Source organism: Acromyrmex echinatior, chromosome 4 (genome assembly GCF_024713525.1).
Source record: "Acromyrmex echinatior isolate Ae372 chromosome 4, ASM2471352v2, whole genome shotgun sequence".
Taxonomy (NCBI): Eukaryota; Metazoa; Arthropoda; class Insecta; order Hymenoptera; family Formicidae; genus Acromyrmex; species Acromyrmex echinatior.
The window spans coordinates 16954784-16969941 of record NC_141855.1 but is presented as its reverse complement, the minus strand read 5'-3'; the positions used below and the strand labels follow the sequence as shown (position 1 = coordinate 16969941).

General features: G+C 26.3%; 1 protein-coding gene across 3 annotated transcripts in view; it reads left to right on the top strand.

Annotated features, from left to right (window-relative positions):
• The window catches only part of LOC105145546 (octopamine receptor beta-3R), a 73311-nt gene that overhangs the window by 22614 nt on the left and 35539 nt on the right, over nucleotides 1–15158 (top strand). The gene's annotated exons all lie outside the window — the stretch shown is intronic.

The window sequence follows — 15158 nt, the reverse complement described above, 5'->3', positions numbered from 1 at the left end:
AAAATTGAATAAATATTTTTATATAAGTATAAAATAAAACTTCATTTAATATATCCAAATTTTGATCGTATTTTAATAAAAAATTTTGAAGTTACTAAGAAATTTAAAAATCGAAAATTACGAAAGAATTACTTAACTTAATAATTTTATAGATTATAGAATACATGAAATATAAAATTATATAAAAATAAAATTATAGAACATATAAATTGAAATTAGATATGTAGAATTAAAAATAATATAAAATATTATATTCAAATTAAAAGAAGAGACAAAATTAATCAATTAACAGCATAAATAATAATTAAAAATTAACAGCATAAATAATAATAGATTTCCATATTTTAAAATATCGAAAGTAAAAAGAGCCTATGCCAAAATTATTTTTTTAGTTATATAAATTGACCTAGTTTTTTTTTCATTCAAATCGAAGAGTGGAGTTTTTGTAGAAATTCTCACGAATGTCCTCGAATGAATTTCGAATGACGAGAATCAAATAGTGCAATAGAATGAATCGATTGTACTGATGATGGGTAAACACGAAGGGCGAATTACAATAGTAATTGCGAATGAAATCCCTTTGACGTAACATTCAAAATAGCTTGTATAAGGAACAAAACCATCGTTGACACAAATCATCATGCTAACTAAATTGCTAAACAGCTCATTATACATTAAACAGATATATTAAATTAGATAAATTATTACATTAAATAAATCATGTTAAATGAACCACAGCGTTAAATAAATCTAACTAAACAAATTTCTACGGTAAATGAATATTATTTCCGCTTAATATTTTCCCTAAAGTATTATCGATATTTAAAAAAGGGAAGTAGATCGAAAAAATTTAAATTATTCGAGGAATTCCTTTTTTAAAATAGAGGTCTTACATAGGTCATATATTAAATGTAGCACATGAGAACCCTACTTCAGAAATGGATTCTTTGAATAATTTAAATTTGTTTCATGCACTACATATATTATATATTAAACATAGCAGATGAACTCTTACTATGCTCTACATATTAAAAGCTACAGATCTCGAGTGGACATAAATTGTGGGATATATCTACGCCAATTAATGCATATGCATTAACGCATGGTTATTTCGCAAAATGTCGGCGTCGTTGACAGTTTCTGCACGTTCTATCGTTCTCTATTGTATGTCGCGTCCCATTGTTCTTCTTTATCGTTCGAAAGCTAATTATAATCGGCCTTTGTTAAGCGCATAATACGGGAATCGCACGCAGAATTTGCATAGTTGCAACACAAACCAAATTCATTTAAGCGGGCACATGCATGCGCGCAAGCGCACAAACTGTGCGCTCGGTTGATCGATCTCCTTTTTCGCGCCAAGTATTTCAATAACGCAAATTTAAATCCCGGATAAAATCAAGAGGATTCGAGTGTGCGTGTTTTGTTCCGTTTATTCGTGACGTTTTGAGCCTTTAAATCCATGGCAAATTTAACCGTTCGGGATAAACGACGGAATGAGCGGCAATGTAGTTATCGTTGTTTTATCGCGATTCAATGTTGGATATAATTGTTTGTTTACGCTTGTTCGTCATAATTTTCAATTATTTCAGCACAGTCAATGTTATATATATCAATCCGAATTACAGCTAAATAAACTCTCAACTAATTGGCTAATTGAGGAATTTCCATAAAGCTCTATCAACTGACAGATAGTTAATAAATTCAATTAATGAAAATCAATATTTTTTTTATTATTTAATAGTAAAATATTGATAAAATATAAAATATAAAATGTAAAATAAGAAAAACAATAAGCATCTATTTTAAACTATGATACATCTCAATATTCAGAATAGATTCTTTCTGTAATTTTGTATATTAATATAATATACACATACATGCATATTTTAATTTATATTTGGTATACGTGCATTTCAAATGTTTTTTATGTTACAGAGCATGAAATAATAAATAGACATTATAAACTGCAGATTTATTGTAAATTATCTCCGTGCTTAATAAAATAACTTTTAGAATAAAAATAAAAATCTAAAATACAAAAAATATAAAAGAAGAACCGAGAGCAAAATAAAATCTATAGATTTCATTAATGATCTTAAATCTTTCTTATTTCTATTTTCGATTGATATTTAATTAACTGTTACATATATATATATATTTATTAAAACTAGTTATATGCAATGTTTAATCTGTGTTTTTGATCAACGGGATGTTATTGAATTTACATAGATTTTTTTATTATTGAAAAACGTATTTATGAGAGTAGCGAACAAACAATCTGAATGAAGCTTGATTAATGGTTACTGTTAATTGGTTCATTTGTTCAGAGATATCACTGTCTATACTGTAGGACATCCTGCGCTCTTTGATTTTCACTATTCGCATGCCTGATGGTAATTCATTTGTAACAGTTCGTTGCATTTGTTTGCAAAACGAAATTTCAACGAAACAATTTTCTCTTAGTCTGAAAAATAATCATTAAAGTATTTTTCCGATGGAAAAATTTATGCAAGGTAAATGGAGAATGAAGTAGAACTAAATAAATACATCACAAAGTATGAGATAAAATAACTATACAAATTAACATATTAAAATAAAGTAAAATAAAATACATTATTATTATGATAAAGTTTCAAAGTAATGGACATAAAATAACTATTAAGAGAATAATGAGAATATACATTAATTATCTATATTAAGAAATTAAAACAAAAAAACCGCTCAAGACTTTACAACACATTTTGTACAAAATATCATGATCGTACTGTAATAACAAAAAGAAGTTGTCGACTGTAATCTTTGTACAGTTGACAACTTCTAAACTACTAAAGCAATAATATAAGAAAGTTTTCAAAATGCTTCCGCATTCTGAAGGATAAATTTCTCTCTGAATGATATAATGCAGGATATTTCAAAGATATCCTAGTAGTAAGATATTTCATTGCGTGCACACAAAATAGACGTCAAGTAGTAAGCACAGAATAGCAAATCGTAATCCATGTCGGAATATGTAAATGGTTCTTCTTTGCTTACATTGCGAAGCGCAGTCGGTTGGCTGGCTTTTCCTTCACTTCAATGCGAAAATCCTTTTGAGAAGGAAAAGCTCTTTGTATTTCATAATTTTAATCAGCATTCCTGTATCGAGTAGGTTAACTTTGTTCACAATGCTTTGTGTCAACCTTCATCATAATTTTAAAAGATCGAAGAATCTTATAAAATGCAAAAATTTATTGTATTACATATTATAAGTTACATACCGTCTTATTTAACTTTTAAGTTTTAATTTATTTCTAATTTCTTACAATTAGATTATTTCGTTACATTAATTTTTATTTAAAATTAAATAATAAATTCATGTATCGAAACATTTCAAAGTTTTAACGTTAAGAGAAAAAGGGGAGAGAGAGAGAGAGAGAGAGAGAGAGAGAGAGAGAGAGAGAGAGCAAAGAAGGAAAGAGGAGAGAAAAATAAGACGACATTGAAAAATGTAGCAATATCCAATGGCACACATTGATATCGAACATCGATAGAACGAAATCTCATGGAAATTTAATGATATCGCATCGTTTTTTATGCGTAGGATGAGCTCAAAGATGAATTTTCCGCTCAGCCTGTTACGGCCGATTTAAGCTTCACGTGCCGTATCATTATTCTTTCATGACACGTGCATGAAACATAAGGATTACACGTGTTTACTGACATCCACCATGACTCAAAACATACTTTTTAAGAAAATTAATTATTGTAATTTGTTTGCAATTTTTTCTACTCATTGATTAGTGAATGATAGTTTTTATGCAATAGCAGCTATTAATTTTAGCATTTAAAGATTTTATTAGGTGTTGGAATTAATTCGTAGCGTTTTACAAGTGATGGGAAGTACTTTCATTAATGTATTTTTTAATGCTCATGTGAAATAAATAACATTCTTTCATTAAAAAACGCTACGAATTAATTCCAACACCTAATATATATATATATACATATATATACATAGAAAAATATAATTCTCCTTAATAATTTAAATACCTATAATTGATATAAAAATATAGTATAAAAATATTATATAATTTAATTATAATAAAAACGAGCAATTCTAATTGAGTTAAAAATTCATAATTTTTTAATAAATTCAAGTCTATAAAGATTATTAAATGCAGCTTCTGAAAAAATATCACAATAGAGATTACAAAACTGGATATAGATCTTGAGATTTAGATTCCGTTATCCTTGAAAGGATTTCTAATATATCGAAAATAAGACGATGTCCCAGTGTCGTAATCTCTGCGGGATTTTCCTTTCCATCTGCTATCAATCCCACTTTTTCTATTCATATGTCTAAGGATAGGTTTTGTCTTGATGGCATGGTGCTCTGTTTTCAAAGAGGGTATAAATTGCCAGCCTAAAGATACGATCTTCGAAGCGAATCGAAAAGACCTGGTTTTACTGTTAACCCAGACTGAGATAGGGCGAAAAAAAGAATAAAGTGAGACAGCGAACTTTAAGTGAGTATTTATGGGACTTGCTAATTGCAAAAATACGTTGTAAAAGAATTTCCGTTCCCTAATTTACAAAAATTAAAGAATTTTCGAGGATTATTGATGTTTATCATGTCTGAATTTGAAATTTTAATTTTGCGTTCTATAAATTAATTTTAATAGCTTTTAATTTAAATTAATTCATATTTATTAATGTTTATTACCCAAATAAACATTAAAAAATATATATTATTAAGCTAATATTATTCATATTATTTATTAATATTAATGTCAATATTCTTTTAATATTATATTAAATAGACTTTTATATATATGTATATATATATATATATATATATATACAGAGTGACTCGCATTAATATTCGGACATCATAATAACAGAGAAACTATTATTTTTGAAATATAGTTTTTAGAATTAAGAAATTCACGGTTTTTTAATCATTGGAAATGCTCATTATAGATATAAAAAACATTAATTTTCTTTATTTAACTAATGTAGTTTTCAAAAAATATTAAATAAGTTAATTCCTAATCTTAGAATCGTAAAAATATTTGGATACCCAATATATTTTATATTTATCGACCCTCAGAAATCAAGTTAGTTTATTCCTTACTTGTTTACCGTGGTAAGTCATACAAAATATGTGACTTATTTCATGTTGAATTGAGTTAACTTAATTTTCTCAAGATCATACAAGTTAACAGTGAAAATGGGATGTAAAGGCAAAAATAGTTCATTTGATAAACGCCAACTTGATAGTTTTTATTATAAAAAAGGCAAATCATATCAAGAAATCGGTAAATTAATAAATTTGAGTAAGAATACAGTAACAGATATTGTGAAAAGATATGTTCGTGAAGATCGCATTGAATCAATACCTCTGAAAGGATGTCCAAAATTATTTGACTCATGGGATAAACGTAAAATTATTAGGAAAATAAAAATAAATCCTAGATTAAATACTATAAAATTGATCTTAGAATTATACGAAAAGACTAGCAAGAAGGTACATCCTGATATAATTCGTCGAGCATTAAAAGAGAATGGTTACAACGGTAGAGTTGCTCGTAAAAAGCCGTAAATAAAGCGAATTGGAAGAAAAGATTAATTTTTGCCAAGGAATTTATTTCTAAAAAACAAATGGTGGAATGATGTAATATTCGCTGATGAGAGCAAATTTAACATTTTTGGATCTGATTGATGGAGAATGATATGGCGAAAAGCAAATGAAGAATTCAAACTGAAAAATTTGAAGCCAATTATGACACACGGCGATAGAAGTTTAATGGTTTGGGGTTGTATTTCGAGTAAAAGAGTGGGTGAATTAATTTTCAATAACGGAATTTTGGATAAAAATAAATAATTAAATATTCTAAAAAACAATTTAATAAAATTGCTAATAATATGAATATACGAGGTAATTTCAAATTTTATCAATAATCCAAAACATAAATCGCGAATAATGCAAGAATATTTATTATACAACTGTTCAAAAGTATTACATTCTCCACCAGTCACTAGATTTAAATCCCATAGAAAATTTATGGAATTTATTAGATCGTTCGGATTACGTCTATAAGATCAAAAGAAGAACTAAAATTACGATTAAAGAGGAATGGCAGAGGACGCGCATTACATCAGATTATTTAACAAAAATTATTTCTAACGTGTCTAAATTTTGCAGCATGTTATTAAACAAAAAGGTTATCCAATAGAGTATTAAAATTGTTATTATTTTGTTTATATATATTTATATTATTATATTTTATTAAGTGTCCGAATATTTTTGCGATACCAGAATTAAGCAAAATTCTATCTATAGTTTAATATATTCGAAACTGTATCATATAAATGTAATTACAGAAATAAAATTTATATTTCTAATAACTATAATGAATTTTTCAATTTAAAACAAAAGTAAATTTCTTACAACAAAAATTATGTTTAGAAGATAATAATTTCTAAAATATCGTGATGTCCGAATATTAATGCGAGTCTACATTTCTTTGTTTTCTTTTTTCTTTATTGCTCGCACGCTCGTTCGAGATAAGTAACATTTGAAAAAATAAAAAAAGGAAGATATTAATTTAAACTTTTTATTTGTATGATTAGGACTTTATTAAGACTTTCTTTGGACTATCGATTTTCCATTTGCCCATATTTTAATTCTTGGTATTAATCATCTTGTAAGTTGTAATGATTTGATTGTATTAGACTGTAAAAATATAATATAAAAAATTTAATAAAATATAATATTATAATATAATATAAAAATGAATAATATTTTATAAATAATTTTATGTTAATAAAAATATAATACAATGTATTTAATTAAAATGTTACAGTAATTGTAAACCAATTTCAATGTTACTCGTATATTATCTCATATATATATATATATATATATATATATACAATTCTTTTTCTTTCTTTCGCCTTCATTTTTTTCAGATTAATGCAAAATCTATGATTTTGCGTACGTATTTTTAAAAAATTGACATATAAATATTTCTATTATTTTAAAATACAATTTTCTAAAATTATGCATTTCTTAATTTTTAGTATAAACATTAAAGACAGAGAAATAAGTGAGTGCAGAAACAGAACTTAAAGATTAATTTTAGAAGGTTAAGAGGAATATAAATGTATATATAAAATGTTAGTAATTTTTGTTACTAGAAAAATTTGTTGCTAGAAAAATAATAATAAACTTATATTAAGTATATAAAATTAAACTTAAAAATAAATTTTACTTACGGATATACTTTCTTCTCAGTTGTAATAATTGCTAACATTGCAATTACCACAAAGATAGTTAACAAATTTATAATTTTCATACCATTTAGCATAAATTAAGCTATTGTATAGCTATAGTCTGAGTTACTATATATTGATTTTACTAACAATGAGACGATGTTTTGTATTAATTAAAAAAATATAACTTTGCGTATTTATAGGTTTATTTATTATAATAAAAATTATGCATAAAGAGAAAATGAATTGTTGTTTTTGGAAGATCAATTAATTTTATTTGAATGCATGAAATCATTGGATGTACGAATACATATAAAATATGGCTTTTACGTTAAATACAATTTTGACAATATATTTTAACAGAATGTGTCTGTTTACATATGTATCTAAATATTATATTTATTTGTTTATTAAAATCATATAGATTATAAAAAAAAAATAGAGAAGAAATAACAATACAAGTTGATGATTTTCTTGAACATAATCGAAAGATATAAAAAAAAAAACATTAATTTGTACTTCTTTGATGTGAAATATTTATTAAACATTTATAATTTCAATAGCTATATACAATGCATTAAAAGTCTTTAAATTTTTAAATAAAAATTCTGCGTTTATGAAATGTCACATTATGTTTTAATGCTAAAATTTCTAACAGATCTGCAATAGTATAAGTATAGATTGTAATTGCAGATTAACACATAAAATTTAATGAAAGAAATTTGTAGAATATTTGCAGAAATTACGATACTATAATATAAATTCCTTTATAAAAATAATATTTTTTTTTTATTAAATTACAGTCTTCATATAAAATTTTCTTATCTTTTATATTTTTCCGACTATTCTTATCAAGATTTATAACTTGATAAGAGCATGTAAAAAATATTATTAAAATCATTAACAGTATTTAGAATATTTTCAATTTTGTTTATGCCGCATAGATCCTCCCAGAAAAAATACATCTTTTCTTCTTTATTAATATTTATTTTGGAGACAGTTACGTCGATTTACTACTTTCCAGGTTCCTCTTTAATAAAATTTTTGCAAATTACATTTCACTGATATTTTGATATTGTATATACCTACTATGTTCCTCAGTACATTATGCTAAGCAAAAAATAGTGTATATTGCATCGGTAAAGTCTTCTTTCGACGAAATGTAAATCAGAAATATGAGAGTATGCTATTTGCGAGAAAGATAAGGGAAAGATGATGAAAACGCAGCTCTTCAGAATATATGAATTTTCGCGGAATAGCGGAATATAATTTAAAAGAAGAAAATAAAAAATTCTCTCTCTATAATTTTAATACTTGACAAGTAATAGTAGAAGTTTCAGAAAACTGAAGAAAATTAAAAACAAAAGAAACAAGAAAATAAATGTATAGTTATTACAAATAGTTTTACTATTAGGTGTTGGAATTAATTCGTAGCGTTTTACAAGTGATGGGAAGTACTTTCATTAATGTATTTTTTAATGCTCATGTGAAATAAATAACATTCTTTCATTAAAAACGCTACGAATTAATTCCAACACCTAATAAAATTATCTATTACTTTTATTGTTATTTATTATTATGATATATTTTATTGTTCATTATGTTTTATATATTTAAAATGAATAATTTAAATTAGTTTTATCTTTTCAAATTGCGAAAAGTTCGAAGTATTACAGTTTTGGACAAGTTATTTTAAATCTCAAAACAGTGTCCATGTGTTTCGACAAAAGGATTATAGTGAATTCATGTACATATATCACATCACGGAAGACGTTATCCCACGGATAAGAACTATTTGGGTCTTGCCCTTTTAAGCAGGAAGGTGCAAAGCTTCAAGGCCAAAGACCAAAAATAACTCTAAACGGCATTGCAACAACTTTGCTAGTCGAGACTTGATAGAAAAGTCGATAGGCGCATTATTAATACATAATTCAAACCTTCACGGTTCTACGCCGACGATTGACATCTTTTTTCTATTTTTGCATATTGTTTACTACATCTGCTTTCTTGTTTATAATCTTTATCTGTCCCTAATTAATTCAACGTATTGATTATAATATAAGTGGATATATATTATATACATGTAGATAGATATAAATGTATATATAAAAAATATATACATATGTATATATATATATATATATAAATTTTAAATATTAAATATTTAATAATAAAATTTTAATACTATTATATTAAATTTGGCATAACCAACTTTTTTAAAATGTTTTTTCAATTGCTTATAATTTTTTTATTAATAAAAATATATTTGCTTGGTACCGTTATATTCATTACTGTCTAATGTTTCGATAAAAAAAAATGTTTTTACAATATATTCATTTTTATGAAAATTATGAGCATTTGAGTTGAATAATGCCATAATCCAGTATGATTTCCGTAGTATAACATTTAAAGTTCAAATTAATATTTATGTTAACTATTAATTCATAAATGAAATAAAATAAAGGGCCATTTAAATGTGTAGAGTTTTTTTAATTTAAAAAGAAATGAAAAGGACAGAGGAAATATTTTATAATTTAAAATAAAGTTTTAAAAAATATTATATATATTGCTATTAATTAACTTAAAATAAAAATCCAAATTACAAAGAATTGATTCCTTTCTACCTTCATACGAGTATTTAATGTAATAAATACGCCAACACATACATACCTCCATTTACACCCACATATCTAATTATATATTTAATATAAAAGAGGAACAAATATTTTCTCTGTAGCAAATTATACTTAATCTGAACAGAGCAGTAATTAGTATTTAAAGAATAATTTCAAACGTTTAACAAATTCTTTTCATTTTCGTTCTAGTTTGTGGCATGATACATGTATATGATATTCGGTATATAAGCGATTGGTGGCGAAACACCAACAAAATGCAACAGAGAAGAAAAACAGAAAGGCGATATATTGTGGGTGATTTTACCGGAAAACAGTTGGAATATTGAATTGAAAGGTAGCAGGGTCATTGGCGAACGTCCAGAATCGACGCTTGCGTATGCGTGGTTCATATCTTGATGTGTGCCCTCGCAATATGAGAGAACAGGATCGAATTGTCAATAGAGAACTATAGGCGGCGCGAGAGAAACGTGGTAGAAATTAGGTCATCGAGGAACGAGCGAGACTTAATGGCGATCGCTATAATACATCACTCCTTCACAGATTTTCTCTCTCCCTCTCTCTCTCTTTCTCTCTTTCTCTCTCTCTCTCTCTCTCTCTCTCTCTCTCTCTCTCTCTATCTATTTATCTATCTATCTCTCTCTATCTCTCTCTGAAAATCAAATTGATACATAAATAATTTCGAAAGTTTAATATTTAATTTGATTCAAAGATTTATCTAACACAAAGTTAATGTGATGATATGTATTATACAGTTAGTTATATTTATTAAGAAATATCTTTTTTTCTAATAACAATCTCAATAATCCTCAAGCAATTCTTAAACAATTCATAAACATAATTTTTATTTATTTTATAATAAATAATAACGTAATATTGTACGTAATATTTATTTTTACAGAAGCAAAAAAAAAATAGGTATAAATTTATATCATAAATTTATGTTTATTTTATTTTGTTTTATAAATCCAATTTGATTTTTTATTAAATAATTTTATCAATTACCAATGTTGACAATAAAAATATTCTCGGATTTTTCCAATTTCAATTAAATATTTTTTAATTTTAAAGAATCCTCTAAGTACAATTACGCCTATATAAATTGTTTCGATCAGATAAAATATTTTTATTTTCGTTAGACTGAGCTAATTGTTAAAAAAATTCAATTAACGGACACTATTGAACGAAGCCGCGAAGTCAGCCTCTCGAAACGAGTCAACATTGCAAGAGCAGATATTCCGCATTGGCGTAAAAGCCGTTACGAAATAAGTAGTGGGCGTTGTGAGCTTTAACAGTGAAATCATCTCTCGTTTCTTTTCATCTCTGGTTCAGGAAGTTGCGAAAGAAGCCGGTAGTCTTTCTTCCACGCCCGCAAAGTCAACCCTTGTAATCGTAGCCACAAAATGTTAGAAACGTTCTTTCTGTCGAGGGAAAGGAAAGTAATAAGAGTCGACGGAATTTTTTTATCCGTTTCTAACCTTGCTGTATAAATGCTTATACCTTAAAAAGAATTTCAATAATAAATTTATCTTTTTTTCTCTTGCAAAAATTTGATATTGATTATAAAAATATGTGTACATTATAAATAATTGTAAAATATTCAATTTATTGAACAAAATTTTTATATTGATTCTATATTTTATATCTATATGTGTATCTATATAATATATATATATATATATATATATATATATATATATAGTGTCTACATAATATATATATGTTACAAACATATACATATAATTCTATTTTTTATTATATGCATCTGTATATTTCATTGTAACATAATTTTAAGTTTACTGACTTAAGAAAGCATTAAGAATAAATATTGGAGCATACCGTGACTTGTACGCCTGAACAATGGTAAGAGGAATGTAACGAAGATAGGAGATACGAAGAAACTCAAATGAAACTATATAGAAATGAAACGTTGATTCTACTTTCTGCTTCTTGCAATTAGGCCTTTCAATTTTATTTGTTCTTTCGCATTTTTTTATTTTCTGTTTTTAATATTCTTTTTAGCCGGCTCTCACTGCATAATACTATAATAAACAAAATTTCAATACTTAATTTTAGCAAAAAGATATTTGAGCATATTATCATAATTTCAAATTAAATAAGTAGTAAAATACCAATAAAAGTATATAAAAAAATAAGAGAAGATTAAGGAGGGCAATAATAAAATATAATTATAACACAATAATTAATCAAATAAGTAAATAGAGTGTGTCAGTTGACAATTTATCATGTCATTGCGAAATGATTCTAAAATATTAAATGATTCTAAATTTTTATCATTTTAGATTTTATTATATTAGCGTATTTTATTAATTGTATTAATAAAAAAACATAATATTATATTGACTGAGTCCTTAATTAAAACATCAGCATTCACAAAATCCTTTTCAGATGTTACTATAGCTTTCACTTAGTGCGCTGCGGTTGCAGTTGCAGTTGCAACTACAACTAGCAATAGATTTGATTTAAGACGATGGCGGAGCTGAGAAAGCAATCAAGGTATAGAAAATTTACGCAGAATGCACTGAAAGACGGTGTTGGTTTATGCTTTTATTATTTTCCCATCAATTTTGCCGCTTTTATTTTCTCATATACTTTTCTACTTCCCGATCGCTTCTCATCACTCACATACACCTGCACTATTAAACAGCAAAAGGACTTATAAGGTCCATATTTACGAGAAATTTTGCTTTTCAGAGTATCTTTAAAATATTTTTAGAAGAGTTAGACTCGTTTTTACCATTGTATAAGATTAACTTTAATTTTAATTTAACATACTGTTTATCTTTTTCTAAACTTTAGAAAATTCTTACAATCAGAAAAAGATAAAGAGTAATTAAAAATCGCGAGATTATTTAACCGAACCGGACCTTATCGAGAAATCTCATAATGCTGAGAACGCGTTTAACAAAGAGTTTAGAAGATTTCTAAAAGATTTCCTTCAAAACCGAATCACTCATAACAAGTCTATTTTAGATAAGATAGAAGACCAAGATAGAAGAATGGAAAATCCAATGCGTTACATTTAAATTGGAATAAAACTTTTTATTTTAAGATTATATTATATATATCTTGTATTTACATATTATTAATTTGTCATTAAATTTTTGACAGATGTTACTTATAAAAAAGATTGTATAAGTTAAGAAAAAAGCAAAAAATTTCTTAATTCTCCACAATTATTTTAAATTCTTTCCAATTTTTATAAACATCTCTACTTTCATCATCATCGTCGATAATTCTAAGTTATATAATTTAACATTTAATTATTAATATCTAAAAAATGTGATATTATTTTCTATTTTTATTTACTTTTATAATTTGTGCTGCTGTTTGTGCAAACTGGCAATGGAGAAGGTTCTATGTGCACATTGTGGAAAGTTATGCGAACAAGTTAAAAATTGAAGCTGTCAAAATCCTCCCACCGTAAACAAGTCACGAAAGAGATTTTCTATTCTCGCATTGGAACATCTTGCACGCTTTCTCTTCTCTCTATCGATTCAGTAAGCGGTCCGTAAGGAAGAAGCGGCCTTAAGGGCGCACGCTCAATGGCGCTAACCTATTTACCTATGTAGACCCGCCGGGACACCACACTGGGTGACTCATTTTCATCGATCCGCCGGCATTTCATCGTTATGCAACTTCCGCTTTTCTCTCTTTTCTTACTTTTTCTCTCAATGAGTCGGCGCACCAATTAAAAGCTCTTTTCAATGATAAACACGGGAATTAAGTCTCGGACGAATGGATGCGTGTATATAAGTTGTTCTGCCATACGTTATTTTTTTTATTTACCAGTTCTTCGACCGATTGAGAGACTAACTTTTGTTTAACAGAAATAAATGATAAGCTTCTTAACTTATTTATTCTTCTTAACTGTTTTCTATATTCAACGTTTAACATCGTCTCTTTTTTATATATAGATACATGACATTAAAACAGATTTCAAAATTAATATCAAGATTAAGGAAATTTAGATTTTTGTTATATTTAAAATGAGTAAGAATATTTAATTATTAAATAAACTATCGTTATTAAAAAAATAATTAAGAATAACATTTTTTATTCTTTTCATATCCATGAACCTCGAATATCAATTCGCAAATGAAAAATTTGCGTACAGCTAATAACTTGGTTTAAAAATATCAATTTCAATTTCATGAAAGAATTTGAAACTGTTGCAATAGACTTTCACACTCTTTAATAATATTAAATATTTGTCATACAAATAGGATTTACGACGAAAATATCCTACTTTTTTATTTTTAGAGTTTTTATATTTTCAATTGTTTTTTATTAATCAGTTTTTTATTAAATCAGTTTTTTATATTTCACGTGTTTTATTTTTGGAAACTATTTTGGAAATTCATACACAAGAGTATTTATAATATACTGATAAATTTATTTAGATAATAAACAATTTTATCTGGTAACTAGTGTATCTATTTTGGAACTTTGTCTTATTGTTGGTACTGCTTCGAAACTTCGTCATTCGAGGCTTTCTATAATTATTATAAAAATATCTATAGTACAGATGGACGTGCTTTTTGCTATTCAAAGCGAATAGTGAACAAACCCATTGCTTATTAAAGTAAACTTTAGTGTGTGAATATGGAATATCAATATAAGACTGTGTACATAATTATTGAATAAAGTTTCGCATACTTTAGCAGTTTTCTCACAAAAAAAAAATTATTATCGATACAAGAGATATTCTCTCAAAGATCATAAAAAAATTTTCTTTCTGAACACTTTAATAGCATCTTCTTCCATTCAGATGTTCGACTGCATTTTTCTTATTAAAGAGAAACTAGTTTGAATTTTCCAAGGTGTCGCGATTTTATTTGACAACACTAAAGACTTACTTTCCTTCAGAGGCAATCTTATTTTAAACATCGTTATATCATGAGAATTAGTTCGTCGTTAATTCGCTGTTCCTGCACACAGGAGATGGAAATAAGTTTATTATCCTATAGCATTTGGAAGTTATAATAGACTTCTGTTTATCTTCACTGGATTATCTGTAGTATTCTTCTTTGTCCTGGTAAAATGCCTGCAGGTAGAATTATAACTATCTTCCAATATATTAGCAATATATATTACTTTTCTTTTCTCCCAAGAAAAATTTTATTGCCAATCTATTATGTATTACATCAAACTTTTTGAATATACATGTTAACTTACAGTCTGTACGATCATAAAAATAGTTGTATATATGTGTACTTATTGCACATATATGTTTGATTTTTCTTTATT